The 19,597-nt window shown below is 42.3% G+C and overlaps 1 protein-coding gene across 5 annotated transcripts in view; it reads left to right on the top strand.

The window, feature by feature from the left end:
- Nucleotides 1-19,597, top strand: part of br (broad-complex core protein) — a 110,864-nt gene that overhangs the window by 35,248 nt on the left and 56,019 nt on the right. For all 5 annotated transcript variants that reach the window (XM_032433349.2, XM_032433350.2, XM_032433346.2 and 2 more), the window contains exon 2: nt 10,841-11,125. The gene's annotated coding sequence lies outside the window, so the exon portion shown is untranslated. The remainder of the gene's footprint in view (nt 1-10,840; nt 11,126-19,597) is intronic.

Genomic DNA, 19,597 nt, shown 5'->3' with positions numbered 1-19,597 from the left:
CGAGGGAGTTGGGGCCGGGAATGGGGGGGGGGGAGGCTTTGGCATTGGAGGATTGGCGTGAGGACAGAGACAGCGGCTGCGACTGCGGCTGCGGCTGCGACAGCGCTGCTTGCCAAACTTTCACTACAGTCGCGCGGAGGTTCGCAAAGGGAAGCTGCGCTTTAAATGGGTAGTAATCGCGCATGTATGTAGTTATATTATTTTTTACGAGCACGACATGTTGTGTAAAATGGCATTCTGCCTCAGTCAACCCGCACCGCGCATCGCCACGCTTCCGTCGACGGACTCCAGCCCCAACTTGTCGCAGCAGATATATATATACATACATACATACATACACATATTCATACACACATACATACATACATACATACATATGTATGTATGTCTGGCTGTATGTTTTTTCTTATGACCCAGGTGTATGCCAAGAATTAAGTTTCTATAAAGACGTTCGATTATTCGATAGGCCAGCATTAATAGTTATTCAATTAGTTACGCAATCCTGGTGCCTAGCTTAATGAACACTAGTATGCTAATAACTAAGTTTGAGCGAGGAAGACAGAATTTCTTCGTTGTATATAGAAGTTCGATAAAAAAAACTATCGAGCAATGTTATCGATAAGTCAGCGTCAATAAATAATTAATTAGTTATGCAACACTGGTGCCTAGTTTAACAAGTACAAGTCAATATAGGAAGCTATTCTGACTAAAAAAAAATTATTTCTATACACATATTGCACTTAATTTATGGCTCCCCCCTATACACACATACACACACACATGCACACACACATACATACACACATACATACACACATACATACAGACACACATACACACACACATACACACACACACACATACACACACACACACACACACACACACACACACACACACATACAGACACACATGCAGACAAACTGTCTACTCGCTCCTGATTGTTGGGGACAATGTGAAATTATTTACGCGACAATCGAAATGGATTTTTTTATAAATGAGGAGAAACCTCATGAATAATAGCGAAAAATATTTGAACGTCACATGCTTTTTATATTGTAATTATAATGGCAAACTTTTTTTGCGGCAATGTTTTGACAGGCACACACACATACACACACAGGCCAGCACACACGGGTCGACAAAATTTATATTTGCCTATGTAATGGTTTTTTATTGCAGAAGAATGGATACATAAAATTTTTTTTTTAAATATACAAAAAATGTGAAAATATTTGTGTGCTTGGGGTTGGCAAATTTATTGATGAAGCGAAAAAACGCAGCCAAATGAAATGTTAATTTTACACACACACACACACACAGGCAGACTCTATCTGTGACAGCTGCAAACAATGGAAATCACAATGACTGACCGATCCTGGCCTTGTCCCTTGTCCCTTGCCCAGCCCCGGACCCTGGACCCCATTCCCTAGGCTCGTTCTGAAATCAAAATAAATATCATGCTGCCAAATCGTCATAACAACAACATGACTTGCCATTGCCGGAGCGAAAGCTAGATATGGTCTATAATTCAACCGTTCCTAACATCGTTGCATGCCCCCAACAAATATGCTGCATGTGTGCCTGTGTGTGTATGTGTGCCTGCGTTTGCCTAAAAACAGTGTTTGCTAACGTCAACAGAAATCGAATGAGCACGTTTCACAGACAAAAGAATCCGAGTGCCCAAGTGTTTTTTTATAATTTTATTTCGATGCCCTTGCAAAGGGTATCATAAATTGCCTCTTGAAATGTGTAGCTGATAGAAGATAACATTCCAAAACTCCAACAAATGAGTCGTTGTTGCGCAAGAAGTCTCTAGTCGCTTATTTTAAACGCTATCGTTACAAGACTTTCCCTTTTGCTATCTGACCAAATCGAACCACTATATTATGGAGCTTTTTTAGGAATAGTCGGCCAGAAATACGCTTTGATGTATTTCTAAATATTTGACATGTATTTTCCACAAAACCCCTTCATGGCGTGCAACTCTTACGTTTGGCAATCTGATCAAAGACATGACTACAAATATTTATCCGGCGTTGCCCGCGTCAAGTTTGAAATGGCTGATCAATTTAAGCCGGTGGCTAAGGGAAGAGACTTTTATATAAAAATAATAAGAATGTGATAATATGGTGAATATCGTCGTCAAAAACCTAAAGCCTATAGACAACTTGTACAGTCAAAACTCCGAGCTGGAGCACACACGCATGCCAACACACACATGCAGAAGACATGCATACATAAATATTTATTTACCATACTTGTTGGCAGTCAAGAAATGTGCGCACAGTTATATCTATATATATTTATATATATATGTATATATATATATATATATATATATATATATATATATCATATATATTTGTGTATGGGTGTAAGTATGTGCACACACACACACACACATGACCCCAGCAACATGCTAAAAATTTGTATAGAAAATTAGTTAAAAAATTACTCCGCAGACACGCGCACACACACAGACACACTTTACATGAGCGTGGGGTGGAGGTGGCGAGGGTTTATATATGTTTGTGTGAGCACACAAGCTCATACGCCCACACACACACGTTCAGCATTAGTGGGCTGCGTTAGAAATTGCGTGGATCCTTCCTTCCCCATTGTAAACGCGACATTACTACCTCCACACTTACACACACACTCGCACACACATCACACCGTTCAGGGCTACTTCTACTTTTTTTTAAGCACTCACACACACATACACGCACGCATACATGTGCCGAGTGGCGCGAGTTGAAAGTTTGTCATAAAGCACCCCATTAAAAAAGAGGCGCACAAAAACGGAAAAGTTCTGGGCGGGGCGGAGGAGCGTGGGGCACATAACAACAATACCCCTCTACCCCTCCCACAACCCGCCGCGGGCAGCTTCGGTATGGGCTTCGGTTTTCGCTGGGGTTACGAATTTGGCGTGGCAAAGCACGTGGCAAAGCGAGACAGAAAGCAAAAGCTCCCACCAAATTAAACATAAATGCGAATTAGAATAACTTTTGCTACACATGAGAAGAAGCAGAATAAAAAGCGAAAAAAAATAAATGAATTGGCCGCTGCCAACGCGACGCAAACCGTGGCGCCACCGCGCTGCCGTTGCGAAAGCAGCGCACATCCGAAATAAATTTGAGGCGCAGCCGCGAGCTAAGGCCTCACAGAGCTTGTCACAAGCCCGGCTTGCAACTAGCCAGAAACCAGACTCAACTGCAGCGGATCTGTTGCAGCAAAGACTGAAGAAAAGGCCCAAAACGAAGGTAGCTGACTCAATTCACGATTCGAACCATCAACTTATCTTTAAGTTCATTTCGTGAACCTGCTTTTCCACATCAATGAAGAACGAGCTGTTCGATTCAGAATTCGAACCAGCAACTTTTCTTTAAGTTTACATACATAAAGCCAGATTTGGCATAAATCTTATGCTTTTACAACTTTTTAAAACTTTATTCAAGCAATTGATCTCGAATTTGTATGGTCCGGCTTTGATTCAGCTGTTTTTTGTTTGTTTCGGATTCGGTTTATGTTAAAAGACAAAGTGAAATTTTGGGTTCAGACTGATTGCTTTCACATTCCCTTGTGGACTATCGATTAGGTGTGTCAACTGCGCGCTCAGCAGAGGATCGGCTCCTGCGCCTGCTGCCAACTACTCTCTCTCTTTGCCTCCCCTTGCCCCAACTTCGAATCCTACTCCTTCTTCTGCCTTGCAGTTGTTTTTGGCAATTAACCAAGAGTGCGAGCTGTTGCTGCCGTTACCGGCTACACCCGACTCCCGCTTTCCAGCCCAGTTACAAATAAAAGGTACACATACGCACAGTTTGGATGGGGCTGGGGCTGGGCTTGGAGCTAACCGCCGACAACTGCGTCGCCCTCCACATTTTTAAATATTTTTAGCCGCTGCGCATCATTTCATGGGTGGGTGGGTTGTGTGTGTGTTGGTCGGTGGGTGGGGGGACTGGCGGGGAGTTAGGGTTGATATCCGTTTTGGAGCTTTCCTCTGTTTGGTTAATATTTTGGCTCGTTTATGGGCTATGCGTGCGCGTGAATGTGTGCGTGTGTGTGTATCTGCGTGTATCTGCTTGTGTGTGTGTGTTCGCGGCCCCTTTGTGGGTTCGCTAGTGTTTGTCGGTATGCGTATGTGTTGTAGGAACGTGTACATAAGTATGCGAACATACACACACACTCACACCCAGGGATAGGTGTAGGCTTTTCGCACACTCGCGAGCTCCGCCCCTCACCACCCGCCGTCCTTCCCTTCCTAGCCAGAAACATGTGCGTAATATATTAACCGAAAAACAACGCAATACAAAAAAGTGGGTGGAGCTGTAAAATGAGCGCTGCTGACACTTTTGGCTTACTCTTTGCCGTGTCCACATGCCCCACCCCACCCCACAGCACTGCAGCCCACTTGACGCCTGCCCCCATCCCCTCCCCAAACTCCCCCTCTCGCAGCTCATCCGTATCGACACACACACACAACTGGCATCAATTCATATAAACGCAAGCATATATAGAACGAAATTAAAAAATGAATTTTCAATAGACTGCAATGCATATATTTTTTATTTTTTACTATTTCTTATTTGCATTTTCCTCCCCGAATCATAATTAATAATGGGCAGACACTCAGCAGCAACAATAACGGTAATCGGCGAACGCAGAGAACTGGAAAATGAAAAAATATAAATATATTAGTCGCCATTTATTAACATAAATAAAAAAATATATATAAAACCAAAAGCAAATACTGCATGGAACTAATTAATATGGCGAAGTCACAAAAGAAATTAAAATAAAATGAAATAATCATAATTTATAATGACACGTACTCGTCCCTACCCTGCCCTACAGCTCTGACTGATTGACTGGCTGACTAAAGGACTGACTGATTGATCAATTAACGCGAGAGCCGAGAATTATAACTTTTTATGTTATGACTGAGTAACTGATTGAGTGACTGACTGACTCACTGCCTGACGGTCTGACCTGACTGGTCAATCAGCGAGAAACCCCAGCTGTCAGCGGCAACAGAATTATTTTTATGTGTGATCAATCAACGTACAGCCAAAAGCCGCATGAGCCGAGAATCTTGTATATATCTTCTTATATATATCTTCTTATATTGGTAACATATTGACTTTTCGGAAAATCCATGCGTTTGATTATTTATTCGATTGGCTTCAAATTAATTTTTAGAAAGCTTTGCGAAATTTACATCAGAAACTCCAAAACAAAGCTGAAAATATAGTTTGTTTAACATCGGAAGCATCTTCCTAAATATAAGACAAAGGCATCATATTGACGTAGTCCCACCCAAAATGGAGACCTCGAACTTCAATGTTCAATGAGGTTTAAAAAGTATTTTAGGCTTTGGGAAACCGCAGACGTGTTGCGATCTTATGTCTCAATTTGATATGACACCAAACATGCCACACACACACACACACACACACACACACACACACACACACACACACACACACACACACGAACACACGTAAACATGGACGCACGCACTACACAAGCGGAGCACACACCCCCCGTTGATACACGCCCACCACTACACATGCAAAAGCTATTCCTATTGGCTAATTACTACGAGCTGGAAAATTATACACGGTGAATAATCTACATAAGATGTGCATGCGTACATACATATATACCTACGTACATCAATGCCAAGCTTATGAGTGTGCGCGCGTGCGTGTGCGTGTGTGTGTGTATGTAAAAACACATTCGAGCTGCTCTGTCTAAGAAAATATGCTAAAAGTTTTCCCCAGGCAGCCAGCGGAGCAAAGTAAAAGTTAAACAAATTCAAAATCAAGGCGCCGCCCGCCTACCGCCTGCTGCCTCCCTAAGCACAGACTTACAATACACATGTACATATATGCAAGTGTGCTGAGGATGCTTGGAACTTATATGTGTATGTGTGCATGTGTGTGTGTGTGTGTGTGTGTGTGTGTGTGTGTGTGTGTGTGTGTGTGTGTGTGTGTGTGTGTGTGTGTGTGTGTGTGTGTGTGTGTGTGTGTGTGTGTGTGTGTGTGTGTGTGTGTGTGTGTGTGTGTGTACGTGTGTGTGTGTGTGTGTGCGCTGAGTAAATCAAAATTATGTGCACCCACACACAGAAAAATAAAAAAAAAAAATTGCTTTAAAATATCGCGATTCCCCTTCGAAAAGTTGCCTGTGCAATTTGGCCTATTTTAAAACTAGTTGTAATATTCGTACATTTTTACTTAGGTAATAAAGAAGTAAAGAAAAGAAACCCAATATATGGAAAATATTTCCTAGGACGTAGCAAATTATATTTATAAAAATATTATGTTTGAATTATTTTTTTAGTTATGATACTTAAATTTGTAACAACATTGGGACTCTATATTATAGATATGCATAACATATATCCAACTTTTAGGACTCTTATTCAACACAATGCAATTATTCGAAAGTTTTTAATAAATTAAGAAAAGATTTCGAAATTTTTCAAATTTAGAAGTGGTTCCAAACATTGAAAATATCTGCTAAGACATTGCAAATAATATTTATTAAATTATGTTTGGGTTATTTTTTCTATTTATGATACTTTAAAAACAAAAACATAACAAAACTATTTTGTTATTGGTTTTTTAAAGTGCAAAGTGAAAATATCTCCTTATATGTTGCAAATAATTTGTATAAAAATATTATGTTTGATTTATTTTTTCTAGTTATGATACTTCAAAGAGAAAAACAAAAACATATTTTTTTTAGTTCTATCAAATTTCGGGACTCTTTTTTTTGAAGTGCACGCTGCCTGCGTCACTTTCTTCAATTTCATGCAGCTGTATATATATATATATATATATATATATATATATATATATTTGTGTGTGTGTGTGTGTATGTATAACTTCTAAGATTTGTATTCGACACAATGAAACTGGCTGCAATAACAACAAAAAAAACCTCTAACAAACTACAAGTATTTACAGCCTTCTCGTGTGCGCCGCATGCAGCTCAAATAATTTGTAGCGTTTGCCAGCATCTACCCCCCTCCCCCCTAACATTCTCTTACACTACCCTCCCCACCCCTAGGCAGCCATTCGTTTTGTCTAGTACGTCTCCCCAGAGCGCTAAACAAAACTAAAACGAAGACACCAGCGACCCGACGTCGCGCCGATTGTGTTACACTGTCTCTTGGCCTTGCTCTCCCACATACACACACGCACGCAAACGCACGCACACGCACACACACAGCAAAAAATGTCGGCGCACTTGTTGGCATCTTGAAGTCGCCGCGCCGTCTAAGAGTAAAGCGAAGAGAGCGCTGCGAGCGAAAGAAGCTGTTCGCGTAGCATACTTAAAGGAGAGGCGCCCGAGCAGGGACGATTTCGCAGCAGCAGCAGCGGCGGCGGCGGCGGCGGCAGCGTGGCGCTACTGGTGGGTACTTTACTTGATGATTATGGCGACGATAATGATGATTGGAATGGCTTTGATGGCGTTGAAAATGAAGATTGCGTGTAGTAGATTTCTTTGTGCTTCTGTGCTTGGCCGGTCCCGACACTGCCCTGCCCACCGCCCCCTGCCGCCCCTGCTGCGTTCGTTTGTGTGCGTGTGTCCTGCTTTTTTGCTATTTTGCTGTTGCTTCATTTGGCGCTCTGCTCCTGTGTGTACGTGTGTGCTTGTGTGTGGTTGGGCGGTTAGGTTAAGGTAATGCTTACATCTACACACTATCAACATTTGATTTTATTACGCTCATTTGTATACAGACACACACACACACACACACACACACACACATGTCTTGCTGGCGCCCCCTCCCACTTTAATAGTGCCTGTATGTGTTGTGAGCGGGTCGATGCTGTACGCCCGTTCAATTTGGCGCCCATAACCACTAAACTAAATTATAAGAATAGATTCAAGCAACAAGAGAGTTGTCGTTGCCGTTGCCGTCTTCCAACTTTGACCTCCTACTGTGCCGGACGCTCGCAGCGCAGCCGGCGCAGACGTCGACGTTCACGTTGCCGCGGCAATGAAGGCCACACGGCGACTTTTGCCGGCTGGCTGAGTTTATTTTTTTTTTCTTTTTTTTTGCAAGTCTGGCCACCGGCTATGGCGGGGCCAGGACCTGCGGGAGCAACGGGAGCTACGGGACCAACACCAAGGCGAACCAAATCGCCAGCTTCTTTGAGCAGTTAGTAACTGTTAAGACGTCGTGGTCGTCTCGTCGTCGTCATTCTCGCTTCATTTGTGGGTTGCCCTTCGCTTCGCTTAGTTTCGTTCTCCTTGTTCTTGTTTCCATTCTGTTTGTGTTTTGCACATTTTGTTGTTTGCCGGCTCGCCTCAGCCATTCGCCGGCCGCAACAACAACAATAACAGTTATTTGGCTTGGATGATCGGACGGCTGGCCGACAGGCCAGGACGTGTTGCTTGTGCATGTCCGCGCGCTTGTAACGGTTAAGCTAACTGTAACTGTAAGTGTAACTGTAACTGTAACGGGAACTCTCAATTCGAATGTGATTCGGAATGCGAATGTCCATGTAAAAGTAAACGTGAATGGTAATGTGAATTCTGAATGCGAATGTGGTTGCTGTGATTTACTAACTGATTTTTGATGCGTCTTGTCTTACCAACATTCGATGCAAAAAGTGGAAAGAGAAAGGGGGCATCTATCTATCTAGTTAATCTTCTTTCGCAGACCTTAAACAATAACAACAAATTCAAATTCAAATTAAAAATAGAGTGCATGCACACAAGCAAATAAATACATTCACAAACACACGCACACACGCACGCACACTACTCGCTGGTTTTTTCGGCTGGGTATTTTTGTGCGTCGCCCCGTCGATTTCCCCTTTTCGACGCCAGTGGGCGGCAGTTCAACCTCAACCTCAACCAACCCCCGCCTGCGCCCCACACTTACTGCACTAAGTTGTATTTTGGATTTTTCTCTTTATTTTTTGTTTTTTGTTGCCCTTTACAATTTGTTGTTGTTGTTTTTATTATTTTTTATTTTTTTAATTTCGTGCCATCGCACGGGGGTTGATTGTGTGTGTGTGTGTGTATGTGTGTGTGTGTGTGTGTGTGTGTGTGTGTGTGTGTGTGTGTGAGTGTATTTGCGGCAGAGCAGCTGACGGCGCAGCAGCAGCGGACGCAGCATGCAGCGGGGTTGGTTACGGGTTTCTTTTTTTGCTCACACACATGCAAACACACACACACATACACACACACACACACACACACACACACATGCGCGCACACTCTTTTATTTTTTTGTTTCTGTGCGTTGTTGTTGTTGCTGCTGCTTTTGGTTTTAGCATTTTTCGTTTTTACTTTTTTGTTTTGTTTGCGATTTTCCTTTTGCCGCTGCCGTCGCAGTCGCAGCCTTTTTTTAACGCCGCACGCAGAAAAAAAATATAAAATAAAGCTAGTTGTTGCTTTTGGGTGGCGGAGGGGGTGGAGAGAGGGTGGTAGGGGGTGAAGCTGGCGAGAGGGCGGCTGTTGCGCTGCACTACGACTATACCACATGACATAGGCCGCAAAGCAGGGTGGCAGCCGAAAGGGTAGCACGGGTGGGCAGCGGACGGGCAGCGGGCGGGCAGCGGACGGGCAGCGGTCGGGCAGCGGTCGGGCAGCGGCAATGCCATGGAAATGAGTAATGAGTGTGTTTAGTTCTTGTGTATAGTTTAGCGGATGATTTCGATGGCATCACAGCCAGCAGCGGACAGCGGCGGCAATTATTGCGTTTCTTTTCCGCTCGGCAGATAAAATACCGGCCACCGTCGCAGTCGCTGTCGCAGTCACCGTCGCTGTCGCAGTCGCGGCGGCCCAATAGAAGCATTCGCTTGTGCAGAACCCAAATCATAGCACAACATTTGGCGCACTGATTAGCGGACCCAGACGTCGCTGCTGACGTTTCCCTCTGTCTTCACTCTATCAGTGTGTGTGTGTGTGTGTGTGTGTGTGTGTGTGTGTGTGTGTGTGTGTGTGTGTGTGTGTGTACGTATATAATGGCTTCAATTGTGTGCTAAATTTTCTATTTCATTGTCGCGCGTCCGTCGAACGACGCCGACAGCGCGCTGCCTCAGCCGAGGGCACAGCATCAGCAGCAACAGCAGCCGCCGCAGCAGCAGCGTTTCACGGCATCGTCTTGCAGCTTCGTGCGACGAAGTCTGTTGCTTCGTGTCGGCTTCGTGCGCTCGCTTAGTCCTTAAGCTATGGGCAAAGCCGACAACGATAACAACAACAGCAACAACGACCACAACGACGACTACAACGAGCGCGACTCTTTAGCCGCTGTCGCTGCGCTGTCGCAACGCTGCTGCTGCTACTTCTGCTGGTGCTGCTGCGACGGCGGCGGCGGCTGCTGGTGCTGCCGGCTCGTCCTGTGGCGGCTGCTTTGCCGTTACTTGGCTCACTTCAATTGAGTTCCGTTTTTAAAAATAACGTTAGTTGCTGTTTGTTGCTCGTTACGTGCGCGTGTTGCGACGCGCAACTGAAAACAACCAACAGTAAAAACCAACTCAGAAAAATATACAAACAGAACAAGCAAAGGACATTCCCAATTGACCAGAAACAACAACAAAAAATATTATAAAAAAATATATATATATAAAAATACAAAAAAAAAAAAGGAGAAATTGAATTTCTGCAAAACGAACTTTTTTGTTTGTTTATCGCGAATTCTCGAAAATAGTTAACAATTTTTTTAATGTGTTTGTTTATGCGAATTTTAAACAATCGCCTGCAAGCAACAAATGCTTATCAAACCACAAAAATGTGCAATATAATTATTTAAATTGAATAACAATCTAATTGAGTCTAAATTGTAAATCGAAGTTAATTCTGGTTTCCCTAGGGAGACAACGAATGCGCCTGGTCCAGTGATTGAGTGGGCCGAGCCGAGACAAAAACAAAAACAAAACCCGCGAATTTCAACTAAACTCCAAATAGTCCCACACACACAAGCGAAAGCGAAAGTGAGTGCAGCTCCAGCACCTAAGGCGACCAAGAGAACGACGACGACGAGAGAAGGTTACGAGAACGGAAACGAAAACGGGAACGAGAACAAGAAAAACAACGATAACAAAGTGCAATCTGCAACCGGAAACTGAAAGCGTCTTTCACCGGGCCACACAAACATGTAAGTCCTAACATAGGCTAGGATATATCAGATCCCAAAATTGATTCCAGATATGATATACATGTAAATGATATATATTCGTTATCCCCAAATGACACGTTGTCCTCATAATGTTCACCGTGTTTTTAATGTAAGCCCAAGGAAATTGTCGCTGATTCGGTTCTCGGTTCGAACCAGCACCCTGCATTGAGGTTTAGTTCTTTAAACCAGGTTTTCATATAATATGCGTAAAGTGGAATAAGAATATAACTTAGATGTTCTTGATCCCAAAATGATTTATTGTGCATATTATGTAAGTCCAAAGAATATACCGCTGCGGTGTACGCTTTGAATCTGCATCCTACCCTAAAGTTCAGTTCTTAATCCCAGGTTTCAGTATAATATGCATAAAATTTGAATCAAAATATATCATATATATCCTTTAAACAAATATCGCTAGTTCGAAATACGACATTTCCCATTTTTTAATGTCCGTATCACTGAAAATACCACATTTACTACATAAATTCTTGAATAGGATGGCGACCCCAGGCGACATTTCCGATCGATCTCAAGAGCTATAGCATCTTAAAACTTGGAAGTGGAAATATATATTCTTATTTTTCAACCGCAGCAGGAATTTATCTTACTTTCAATATAACCTCCTATTTTTATATTATCTATAAATATGGATTTTGAAACTTGTTTTTTTTTTTTTTATATCTTAAAAATTTCCCGCACGTGTGGAAAAATCCCGAAAACCTTTGTATTTAAGTTTTTGCTTACCAGCCGATCGGATTCAAAATCATTTTCAAAGCTATTTGTGAGAATTTATTCTTCGATACCAACACTTGCTTTTTATTCGATGCTCCTTAAACATATTTGTAAATGGATGCGGGGATCAAGATGGGAAAGGTAATACCTAAAAATGTTTAGAACAAAACCTTCCACAAGCAATGCCGGGCAATACCCGCTAGTATATTTATATATAGATTTCACTTTTCTGGCCGTCTCCTTCCCCATAATGGGACGATATCCATCATTAAGGTTGAATCGTGCACTTTAGCATGCAAAATTTTATCAATATTTCAAATATATCGGACTATAAAAGCCGCAACTATATATATTCATGAATACATTATTTTATTGTTTCCTCTTATCGAAAGTATTAAGAAATCTTACCACAGTCAAAAATACCCTAACGGACATCTCTAATATACAGACATCTCTCTTGGGCGGTATTTTTTTAAATATATTTTAAATAAATTGTGAAAAATTCCGCGATTGAACAAAATTCAAAGCATAAGCCGGAAATTGATTATATGAACAGCGATATAGTTAATTTAATTAACAACAAAGAGAACACAAATACCGCACTAATGTTTATCTAAGGGTTCTTTAAATACGCTCGAATCTAAGCTCATTTTAGCATAAAAATTAAAATATTATTCCACTGCATTCGAACACTTAACAAATGTAGAAAGCAGGAGAGACTTTTGGAAGAGAAACTACGGCCCGGATTAGCTTAATGGCTTGGCTGCAGACCTTGAATGTTCTGCCGGTTAAGTAATTTCTGGTAGATTTTATTCAACCTGTTTGTAGAGGTAATAGAGATAAACCATTCTCGCAATCACGGAGGATAAGCTGAATGACTCTGCCTTTCCCTTTCTTCAACCTCTTCCCTTCTTGGAAATTGGACTAATACTGAATTTATATTCTCTTTCACAATTTCGCCTCTCCCTGTCCAGCAGGAGTGTAGAAGGGAGTGAGCAACTTTATTCAATCGATATATTTGTGACATTCAATTACATTTTTTGCCGCCACACATTTGGCTCTAAATGACAACAAAAAAAAACTATCGACCATGTCAGTATTTTTAGGCTGCAACTAAAGCTCATTTGAATTTGCGTTATTTTATGAATTTTGCTATGTGAAACATTATAACTAATATTTTCGTATGAAAACTGATATGATATCAGTATAAATAACTGATAACTGTAAACGTAAAATGTATCTACAATTTTGATCTCTCTAATAGCCTGATTCCACTTCACTTATATTTATGTTAAACTTACAAACTGCACATTTTGCGATTCCATTAACAAGTGTTCGTTGTCTGTATCATGTGAATGGCAAAAAGTACCGCACTTCTTTAAATAAACAGCTGATCTTTTTGATTAGATTAGATGCTTCCAAAAGCTAAATAATACGATCTCGAAGTAGAGGCTTTATTGAATAGACTCTTTTCGGAATTTGGCCATGTTTCAATTATAAAAACTGAGGAATTCATAAAATTTTAAGTTATAATTTAAAGTTACCGCTTACCTTCGTTGCTTTATCCGCTGCTTATGCTAATGATACTTGCATGTTTTACATAATATTGATACGAAATTCGACAACTCATTGCAAAAAACATGAACTCGAGCGAATACACACATTTTTTGCAAATTTAACATTTATGGCAAATGTGAAAAATGTGATTTCTTATGGGAAAACGGACAGGCAACATATTGCACATTAGCATGAAATGTTACATTTGCAAAAAATAAAAGAAATGTCGACAGTGGAATAGGGCAAGAAAATGAATAAATCCAGCCGCACCCGTTGCCCCTTCATTGGGAGGCACTCCTTATCCTCTGTTCTGCCACATTAATCAAAGATAATGAAAATGCCTAGAGGTCATATAGCTGCCGAAACGATTGGAGTAGCCGAAGTTTGGGTAGATGAGCTAATCTTGAAGCCAGAACATCTGAAAGTAAGCACCAATAGGCGGGTAAAGGGAACGATCGCAATTGTCGTGTCTCGCGCTTAGTCACGAGACGAATACTAGGTGCAACTGGGAGTGCAGAGTGCAGGCTGAGGTTGAGGCAGAGGCAGAGGCAGAGGCAGAATGTGAGCCACTCGCTTTATTCGAACGCACTCATTCAGGAGCGTAAACGAATAGCGCGGCAAGTCGTTGAACTTTTCCAACGTTTTTGGGCTGTTTTTATTCGCAAGATTATCAATGCTTGTGAGTGTCTACTGTAAACAACTACAACAAATGTATATCTAATGCCCAAACTGAGCTGATACGATCCGCGAGAGAGAGCGGGAGAGAGGCACAGAGAGGGAGGCAAAGGGAGAGCCAGCTAGAGCAACAGTCAAGCAGAGGCGGAGGCGACAGCGTGAGCTGAAAAACATTACGTATACGCCGCATTTAGCGGCGGCTCTTGTTATTTGCCTTTTTGAGAGCCACAGCACGGTCAATGGACGGCGCGCTTATTAGGCCTTCAGAGGCGAACTTAGTATATATCTGTGTGTGCATGTGTGTGTGTGAGTGTGTGTGTGCGTCGGTGTCAGTAACCCAATGCAATCTACAACAATTAGAACAAACAGCAGCGGGTTCATTGCGATCGCATTGCGATCATTGCGTTTGTTGTCATTGTCATTGTTATTGTTATTGTTATTGTTATTGTTATTGCTATTGTTATTGTAATTGTTATTTGTATTGTTGTTGTTGTTGAAGTTTTTTTTTTTTCACGAGGTCACGCAATGGGTTAATGTTAATAGCTCATCAGCCGAGTAACTCTCAAATAGGAAGGGAAAAGCGAAGGCTATTTCAATTTGAGCTTTTAGTTTCTCTGTCGTTTTCACTGATCTTGAAAAGATCAACGAGTCGGTATATCTGGCATGAGCTGTATTTAAAAGAAATATAAATATCGAAAAAGTGTTGAGTGCAGTCCAAAAAAGTGGCCAGATTTCATTCAAGCCGCTGGCGGCATCTCCCAAGACCGGCGCAGCCAAATACAAAAGGTCAAAACAAGTGCCAAAAAGCCATGGCAAACAGCGCAATAAAAAAAGCGTAAAAAACGTTAAAGAAAACAGAAAAAATATGCGTATTCTGAAAAAATTGGCAACGCAAGTGCGAGACAAGCACAATTAAAAAATTAAATCGCCACGCATGAAAACAACATGACTGAAACGAAAAAAAACAACAAAAAAATTGAGTTCAGCAAACAGACAACACACAATAAGTACAAAGACGGGATAGCCTCAGTTGCATTCAAGAAAATATTATATAAATAAAAAAAATCAGCAAAAATGGCACAAAAAAAACCAAACCAATCGCAAGATACATTTGCAATCCGCAACTAGTTCCAGACAGGGTCACACTGAGCGCTAAGCGGCTTGTGGAAGCAGTGGGGCGAGGGACAAAGCCAAATTCAAAAAAATCACATGATGCACTTGCGGGAGGTGGGTAAAGGTAAATTCAATTTCAAATTATTTTAGGCCTCGAATTAGGTTAGGCTCTAAACCCACACACACACACTCACACACACGCACACAAGTACAGTGTGCTGCGATGCGATAACCAATCCGCAATCGCCAATCGACATCAGCAGAAATTCAGAAACTGCAAATTGCGAGTGCATACACACACACAAATGCACGCAGTATATATCTATATATATATATCTATATATATATACATATATATCTATATATGTTTGTATATGCACATATGTATGTACGCAAGCCGAAAACAGGGCCAAAGAATTTGGTGGGCTTTGTAAAATGCGAACAAAATGTGGGCTACAACTTTCAATTGGCGGCGATTTCAACAACCTCAAAAAAAAGAAATAAAAAAAAACACACAGAATACGAACGAAAAACGAAAGCCGAAAACGAAGCTGATAAACGCTTTGATATGCCCGTTGATCGTTGTATTCTATGTTTGTATATATTCACATATATACATATGTATGTACACATACATATGCCATGTCTCTTTCACACACATACGCACGTCTTTGGCGTTTATGGGGCGCTGCTGCACACACACCAACACAGTGAAAGTCGTGCAACGCTGCAAGTGCGCCGCTTTCTTGTTGTTGCTGTTGCTGTTGTTGTTCTTGTTGTTGTAGCGACGAATCTGCAATGAACTCAATTCGCCGCAGAGCAAAAGCAAACATTTTTAGCTGCAACTGTTCCTCGACAATAACAATACATGCAAATAATTGTCAACAATGCATAGCAACTTTTTGTCTGTGTGCGTGTGCCCGTCAGGCAGCGGCCCCTAATTTTTGTAATTGTATAATTAACATTTTGCGTTAACATTTTGCCCAATTTCTGGCAGGGAAAAATTAATTTAAGTGAAAGAAAAAGGCCAGAAAGCAGCAGAAAAGCATTTTCGTTTGCTCTCTCGCTTAATTTTATTTTTATTTCGCTTTATTTTTTTTTTTTTTTTTTTTTTGCTTTTTGCTTATGTCAAAAGAAAAACGGGGAGAGAAAAAACCGCATGCGCTGGCGCTGCCCTGCGCAGCAAATTTTTGGCGACTGCGCTGCCTTCTGCTGTAATGTGCGCCGACGGCGACGGTCGACAGTTGACGGGCGATGGCGACTGCAGTGACGCGTCGCTGATCGTCGTGCTTCGGTTTCGGGCTGACGTTGACGTTGCCGTTGCCGTTGACGTCGACGACGACGTTCGCGTCGCTGCACTCCAATGGCAAATCGCAAGCCCAAAAAATGAAGGAAATATGTATATATATGAGTGTGTGTGTGGTGTGTGTGTGCATGTCTGTAAAAAAGTTGTATTTAAAAAAAATAAAAAAGAGCAAACACAGGCGGTATATATGCACACACAGACACACACATAAAATGTCAGGGAATTCTCTGATTCAATTGGGCAGCACGCACACACACTCACACAGCACATACACGCACACGGTGGCGACGGCGGCAGCAGCAGAAGCAGCAGCAGGGGCACACACACAGCAATATGAACACATTTAACTGCATTTTTCGGAACTCAGTTGAGCTTTTTAATTCGATCGGTTCAGTTACTAAAGTTAGTTCAGCCAAAACGCACAATTTCAAATTCAAATCGAATTTCACTGTTAGCCGCTGGAAAAGTTCAGCCGCCCCAGCAGCAGCAGCAGCAGTAGCATCAATTGCGGATGCGAATGCGGATCAGTCATAGACAGACAGAGCCTAGATAGAGAACGTGCGTCAAGTGCAACAAGTGCAAGGATCAAAAGCTCAACAATTGCGCCTTTTCCTTTGTTTTGTTTTGATTTTTTTTTTAAGTTCATTAACAACAAAAACCAAAAAAAAAATAAAACAATTTTTATCAATTACTTAAAAAGTGTGCAAATAATTCAAAATCAAACTGATTAAACGAGTCCTGAAGCTTCAAGGATCTCAAGAACTGCTGAGAAAGACAGCGTAAAGAATACGAATTTTTTCATATTGAATTTTGTGTAAAGTGGAAGCAGAAGAAGAAGCTGCAGCTATTTAAAGTTCGCAAATGTCGCGCCATGTGAAAAAATAAATTAGTCGACTACAAGAGGCCGCATTCTACGGCTACAGCTGCAGTTGCAACATCAGTTCCAGCTCCAGCTTCAGCTACAGCTCGAGGTCCAGCTTCAGCCGCAGCTTCCAGGTACGTCTTAATTCTATGCAGAGGTTGCCCGAAATTGGGCCCAAAGAGACAGACAGAAGGAGCAGAGAATGTGCTCGAAAGCTGCAATTGCATTCGTAGCCTGTTCAAGGAAGTGCCGCATTGGCACGCACACACGCGCACAACTGTGTGTTCGTGTATGTGTGTGTAGCTCTTTCGTACATTTGGCAGGCTGCAGTCTACCCCTTTCCCCAACAGCCCGCCCGCATGCACAAGAGAAGGACATTTGACTCATACAATGCGGGAGAGCAAGTTTGAAACAGAGAGAGAGAGAGAAAGAGAGAGATATATATAGAGAGACATATATATAGAGAGAGATATATATAGAGAGAGATATATAGATAGAGAGAGAGAGAGAGAGAGAGAGAGAGAGAGAGAGAGAGAGAGAGAGGCGGCTGGCTGAACAAAGCAGCGAAGCAGGGAGCGCAATGCATCTGATCGCAGCCTACATCTGGTCCTCTGCTCTCAACGTCTCGTCTCAACTGAAGCGAGCACAACTTGAACGTCAGTTCAACTCCCCATTTGCGCTCTCTCAGCTTTATTTTTTTTTTTTTTCACTTTTTTTTCTGTGCCAATTTTCTGCATCAAACTAAGCAGGCGATGGTGCTGTTGTGCGAGCGAGCACGCATGCGTTTGCCCTTCTCGTGCGCTCTTCGTCCCAGTTCCAGTAGCAGTTGCAGCAGTCACAGTTCCAGACCCAGTAACAGTAACAGTAACAGTCGCAGTCTCAGCCGCCGTCGCAGTCGCTGCCTCATCTGCTGTTCCACTTCCAGCGCTTGATCATTAGCACTTTGAGTCACCGGTGCCCTTCGCTGGCGACACAGGCGTATTTTGAGTGTCTATGTGTGTGTTTGTGCGAGTATATTAATGCATTGTGTGTGTTGTGTATTTAGCATTTAGTAAGAGCAGCATTTCTCAAGCGCTTTGTAAGGCACACACATTTTGGCAAAGGGCGACAATGGACATAGCTCGATGAGGCGGGGTGGGGTGGGGTAGGCGGGGTAGTCGATATGCAGGAAGTCGTTTCCACACACAGTAGCCCAACTACAGCAACAACAACAACCGTTCGGCTGTCGCTCGTGCGTTCGTGTTGTTTTCGTGTCGTTCGTGTAGTTTTCGTGTTGCCTTCGTTGCCTTTTTCTGCTGCTGCTGTTGCTGCTGCTGGTGCTGCGCGACGGAGGATCTTTTGCGCACTTGCGATCGGGGCGTCGGTGCTTTGGCTTGGACAATGCCTGCAGTTTAGTATTCAGCGTCGCAGCGTTCAAACGTCGTGCGGCAGCAGCTCGAAGTGCAGCAAGAAGAGGAAGAAGAAGAAGAGCATTGCATTCAGTTTTGAGTTATATCCCGATTGGAGCAGGACGTAGTTTATTGTTGTGCGTTCCGTTGCGTTTTATGTTTTAACCTTTTTTTTTTTTACCACATATTGTTGTTTTTCTTTGTGTTTTATTTTGTTTATTTTGGTGTTGATCGCAATCTCAACAGCAAATTGTTTAACTTGTGCACCGCAACACACCTCAGGACTTGCGTACGTTTTAAAAATCAGTGAAATATATAAATGTATACAAATACATGCACACATACATATACATATGTGTGTAGCTAGAAGATCTTTAAGTACCTCAGCCGCAAAAGCAAACTCAGGACTCCGGACAAAACATTTGAATTTACCGTTAACAGGTAAGCGTTAAGACAAGTGCCAAAAACTAAGCTAAATGCCTGCACACCCACACTCATATTCATGTGTGCGTGTGTGTGCATGTGCATGTCCCCAGCAAATGATGCGGAACTTTCGCTTTTTCAATGCTAGCGGCAAATGCACTGGAAATAGAAATGGGATTATGCTCGGGCAATTGCTATATAAGAGATGAGACGAGGGGGGGGGAAATAGAGCATTAAGTCAAACGGTCGTCGGGCCTGACAGCCAAACACGGCACCGACAAATCCCGCCTGTCTACAATATGAGCATGTGTTAGTTGGGGCGACCGAGACCCCAAAGCCCGAGACCCTGAACGCGAACTGCAGCCAACATAGACCGGTATACACACACACATGCA

Source organism: Drosophila virilis, chromosome X, assembly GCF_030788295.1.
Source record: "Drosophila virilis strain 15010-1051.87 chromosome X, Dvir_AGI_RSII-ME, whole genome shotgun sequence".
In the NCBI taxonomy this organism is placed as follows: Eukaryota; Metazoa; Arthropoda; class Insecta; order Diptera; family Drosophilidae; genus Drosophila; species Drosophila virilis.
Note: the sequence above shows the minus strand (reverse complement) of the source record. Positions and strands in the feature narration are given on the sequence as shown.